Below are 6,153 nucleotides of genomic sequence, written 5' to 3'. Positions count from 1 at the left end.
ATAATAATATGTGAACATAAGAAGGATTATTTTTTAATAGTTTCAATCAATATACAGTCTAAACTTACAGATATAGAAAATGATGCTGCACACCTGCTTTTACTTTACCTATTCTAGTTGCTGTTCTGTCAGTAGTAGGATGCCCTCATAGTTTTACTTTCTCTTCTGTCAGTCTTTCTAGACTGGGCCTTACACCAGGAGTCAGCAGAGCTCACTCCATTGGCAAAGTCTGTGATTTATAGTAACAGCAACTGGTCAATTTTTTCTCTCTATTACTTAAGGGCTTTACGAAGAAAGAAGAAAGAATCTACCCTGAGTCATGGATTAGACATTCAAATACGAAGTTAAATTAAGATATTTTTGAAATACATTTTTACAAAGGATATCACTGAAAGCATAATGATGCTTTCTTTAGATGTAATACAAGTTATAATATATTGTTCAAAAATAAAATTAGTTATTTATCACCTGGATTATGTTGCACATAATAAAAAGCAGGATGCTTTTCTTGAGTTGTATTAAACATTATATAGCAGCCAAATTCCTCTGAACCTATAAATAATTCTACCAAGTGAATTTTCTAATGAAATAAGCAGGTTTTCAAAACCCTAAAGCCTGAGATGAAAATTAATAAGAAAAACATTGCCATTGGAACTACCAGCAAAATATATTTATAGAATCTATCATGAAAATGTGATAGGACATGCACAAAGGACTTCCCAGTTTCATCTTTAACACAGTCCTAAAAAGAATAGATACTTCAACAAGGTGCAATTTAGGGAGCCTTCAGAACAAATGCAACAGTTAACTACTCCTAGTTATAGGACAAACATGAATTGATGTTTAGCAGTCCACAGAAATCAGTAGTCAATGTTTTTATATCTTTCTCTTGAAAATACATTGATTTCTCAGGACACAATCAAACACACACACATGGGTATATGCAATTGATTTGTTTAACAGAAATGATCTAATTTCCTCTGTTTACTAAGCATTGCATACAGGCTACGGCATCCTTAAGTACCCATTTTGTGTGCACATTTGTTCACATACTCTTAGAAAATATGGTTTTGTTATTTTACCTAAGTGAATTAAGGTTAATGTGTATTCTAATTAAAGGATAGCTTAGAAACAAATTCCTAGCCGAAAACAGCTATTTTTACCTTTGTGTGTTCTAAAATGCATGCCTGAATGGTTTACTGAGATATAAAAGTACATAAAAGCTTTATTAGTGTTTTATTAAAGGACTACATGCATAAAAAGTAAGTGACTTCCCTCGTGCTTCTCTATAAATAAAACTGATCACCCTGGTAATAAATGATCTTCACATCTTTGCAGTCTTGCTTCTTAATCTTTGATCACAATAAAAGTACATTACATGCATGTACAAATATGCCACATAGAAACCTAGTATTCTGTATAATTAATGTGCCAATAAAAATGTTTAAAAAGACTTGGCATTACATTGAAATCAGCACAACAGATTCCAGTCCAATCTCTGACCGTAAAACACCTTGTCCATTTAATGGAATACTTCCACAAGAGATCCTGTAGTTATGATCCCTTTAAAGTTTTCTACTCATGGATCGCTGGAAATTGTGCATTTTGGAATATTTCCCGGACCTGGCAATGCCTGGGGAAAGGTTATTTGGAATGGGGCTTCTCTGGAGACCTGATACATCAATTTGCATGTGACACATGAAACAAAGCTGCACAGAATATACACACATTCAGACACACACACACACACACACACACAAAAGTCAACTAGAAATTAACTAGAAATGGAAAATAAATTTCCATAGAAAGACCCCACAATTCAATGATGTGCTTTCAAGGCATGTTTAAATCTTACAATTTTAACGCGATTGCTTTATTAGACAATAGTTGCATTGCTTGTGGAATCACTGTTTCAGAGGCAAAGTGTGTCTCATTTCACTTGCAATTTTATAATGAGATTCAAACCAACATTAAAGAGTGGCATATTTGTTTTCTGAAGGATATTCCCCAGGCATGACCAAAGCCTGCCTGGCTCCCTGTCTGTGCCATTGTTTGCACATTTTGTAAATATCACTTGAGTTTTTCTGTATCCTATCCTAAATTCCCAAATTCCAAATGACCTCCCAAATCTACCACACAGCAAATGTCACTTTAATATCTTGAAAGAAACCATTTTTAAATTAAATGTATATGTATATACACACATATATGTACACATATATCTGTCTTCAACAAAGGTCACCTATGTACCATCTTTACAAAGAGAAGACATTTCTACTGTCTATCCTATCTCCATTTTGATTGTGGACTGCCTGCTGCCTACTTTGCATTCCGTTCTCTAAAAGGCTTATTAATGGGGTCTAGAGGGAGGCTGTCAGAAATGGCAGACTGAATCAAGGGATTTTCCTTCAACATGCAAATGACACACTGAAGCTAGAGAATTAAACAGATGACTAACCAGTGCCCTTTTGTTTGAAGATGAAGGTGGGATTGCCAACGTGCACACCAGAAACTGACATTTGGGTGGATTAAACCGTCCTGCTATTGTACTGCTAGTTTACAATCACCACTGCTTTCTTGATCTCAAGTGCCTCAGCAAAAGCCTTCTCAGTTCTTAGAGTCATGTTTGTAGAAACCCTCAGCTGAGCTTTTGCAGTAAACATTTATCCACCAAGAAGCAGTGTTCTGACACTAACTGAGAAGAAGCGTTGGCTTCTAGGTATTTAATTAAAACATTAAGGGAAAAGCTTTCATGTCAACATTCACAAGTACTTTCCTATAGCTGAGGGTTGCTATAATTGAGTTTCCCTGCAAATTCATCCCTCCCCTTCCCAGCCTTCTCTGAGAGCTGCAATAGCTTGAGGTTCACTTTGCTTCATGCTGTTAGTTGTGGCTTTGAGTTTTTGCCCCATGCTGTCACTCTCCCGATTCTCTCAATCTGGTTGTTAGCTTTAATTTCTAAAATCAAGATTGGATGGCAACAAGGGGCTTTAATGAAGAGTGAAAAAGTCATTTGTTAAACAGCATTAAGAATTCTTCTTTGCACTGCTGTATAATGTGGTCAAGCCAAATGCTTTCTGCTTTTATGAATCATCCAATTTCCTTTACCACATAATTAATGTTAATAAGGAGGAGGCATTATATAGGAACTAAATATGTCATAATAGATGTTGGCTCTGGTTTAGGTTCCTGGGGCATCACCATTTTCATTGTGAGGCACTGAGAGAACTATGAATTGTAAGGAAGGACATGAAGAACAAATCCCATATGGTCATTTGATTGTTGACAAAGTTCGTATAATAGAAGTACTTACTTTTCTTTAAAAGTTGCCTTTTTCAATGGAAAGACAGCAAAAGACTTTTAGTAATGCTATTTAGTGCACCTTCTTGAATAGCAGCATTTGTAAAAGAATGTTTTTAAACTACCCTGTACCGTGGACCATTGAATGTAATAAAGGGATATTACCCATGCAATTCTCTTTAATGTATCAAGTCAATTGAGAGAAGCCTTATTCTACTTTCATAAAATGTGAAGGTATAGATTTGACAAATATCTTAAACCAATAAAGATGGCTGCAACCAAGTGTTCCAAGAAAGATATAGAAGTATTTACAACATCTCTGTTAAATTCATTTCCATATGAAACAAAATTAATTCATTTATGGGATTCAGCATGTTCCAATGAGTTCATTTCCTTTAATGACAACATGACTACATTTTACTTCAACTTTTTAATGTAGAAAAGTCAAATCTACCTACCCAATGTGAAAAACATGTCAATTCAACAAATACTTCTGGAGGGCTTTATTAAATAGCTAATACTGTACTAAGAAGTGGGATTACATTACTATATATACATACATACATATACACATATGTATAATACAAACACACATATGTATGTATACACATACACAGTACTCACCTGATGGGAATTTTTCACAAAGAGAAATTTTTAATTTAAATGAAAATGTAGGCTATGCATAAATGCTAAATAAAGCAAAATAGTCAACTAAATAGCATAACATTACATTAACTATAATATAGCTACAGGGGCATGCCAGTCTGTACATCTCTTAAGTTTCCTCAATGTCTTTTACAAAATCTGAAGTATAAATAATAATCAAGTCTGCCTTGACCACAGTCACACTCTGACTGGCTTTTCTCCTCATATTTGAGTCCTGCCTTAATAAACTGCAATTTATTGGAGTTCTGAAATTTCTTTCCTGTGCCCTTCTACCCATTTGGATGTCTGTTTATTGCTCACTGATGCCATTTGCTGGTTGAATGTCAATCCTACCTGATGTACTACCAATAAAAGCCTCTAATGAGAATGACCTACTCCCCTTAATATATGGAGGGTTTTTTGATTATTTGGTCCATCATACTGTCAAGTTATTGGAAATGGGAACACTATTGCATATTCCCTCTAAAATATTCTCCCTTGGTGTTTTCTACCTAAGACATGAGAAAGGACTGTTTTGGATAAAAAATAGGTTCAGTCAGAGCACCTCACTTATTCTGTCTTCTGGAAAAGTCACTTTCACTGTAGCTTACCTACTTCAAAACTGCATTTGCTTATTAACCACTATTCCTGACATTATTCCCATTGTATAGCTCCGCATCTGAACTTACTTAATTTGGTGTTACTAAATCATCCCTTTGGAAATTTTAGTGCAATTCATCAAATACTTATTGAATACCTACTTATGCAGGCACCATGTTAAACACTAGGAATAAATAATAAAAACACTGCCCCTGATTCTGCGAAAGTTATCTAATGAATTGTAGCTCTGTCACTACCTCAACTCTGAAAATAACTCACTATCTACTCTCTTGATCACCACATTCATTATCCCTCCCACTACTATATAGCAAATCCACACATTCACCAGTAAACTACTAAAATTCAATTTCTACTAAGATATTCTCAGACTCCCAATTTGCCTTGAGTTTCCCAAGACCAATTCCCTGTGCTAGCACACCGAAGATCACAATTCATTTTACCTATCTATTGTACATGATATTAATAAATTATGAATGTGGCACATAGGATGAATACAACATAATGTGTGATCACCTGAACTGTTTATACACATTTAGAGCACCAAATGAGGAATGTTTTTTCTTTCCTCTTCCTGACACCAATTCTCTGCAGACATCAACTTTGTGCCCAAATTTTCAATTCAATTCTGACAATACTTAGCTGGAGTTAGCATCAGATCCCACAAATTTAGGTCTTAGTCTCACAAGACTACGCCAGTTTTAGATGTTAATGGTAAACCCAGGCCAACCTGTACTTCTAACCAAACAGGTATACATCTGGGGCTCTAATGACATTCTCCTGATGTTTGACAATTTACTAGAAGAAGTCACCAAACTCATAAAGTCACTTTTCTTACTATTATTGGTCTATTATAGAGGATACAACTAGGGAATGCCATACCCTTTTCATGTATATCCCCATACTTGCACATCAATGTGTTCACCAAGTTGGAAACCTTCTGAGCTCCATTGTTTGGAGATTTTTGAGGATATCTCATACTTTAGGAATGATTGATTAAATCATTGGCTATTGTGCATTAGCCCCCTCCAGCCCCTCTCTCCTCACATAGGGTGGGAATTAGGATGAAAATTTAGCTCTCTTATCATTTTTTGGTCATTCTGATGACCAACCCACATCTTGAATCTCCAGTCATTTCACTAGAATACAAAAGACACTCATAACTCTAGATATTCTCAGGTTTTTAGGACTTTTATGTTAGGAACTTGGGACAAAGAATAAACGTTTACTTTTCATTATATCACACCATCTTAAACTAACCAATTTTTAAACTCCTGTGCAATCCAGGAATGAACTACTCAAAGGTCCCTGACTGACAAGGGAAATAGGGCTTAAAATATAGTCTGTATTCTGCTCCTCAGTATATTCCTAGCTCATAACTGCATCTGACCAGACAAGGCATTTTTTAAAAATTTATCTATGTTAACTTTTTTAAAAAAAATTTTTTCCAAAGGGACCATAAAAACAAACTGTACACCAAGCCTAATGACTACAATTTAATTCTTTAACATTTTTTTAAATACTTTTTTAGTTCTCAATGGACCTTTATTATTTAATTTATTTATATGTGGTACTGAGTATCAAACCCAG

The sequence above is a fragment of the Marmota marmota genome, unplaced genomic scaffold, assembly GCF_001458135.2.
Source record: "Marmota marmota marmota unplaced genomic scaffold, marMar, whole genome shotgun sequence".
NCBI lineage: Eukaryota > Metazoa > Chordata > Mammalia > Rodentia > Sciuridae > Marmota > Marmota marmota.
The sequence above is the reverse complement of the archived record's forward strand: the minus strand, read 5'-3'. Positions refer to the sequence as shown.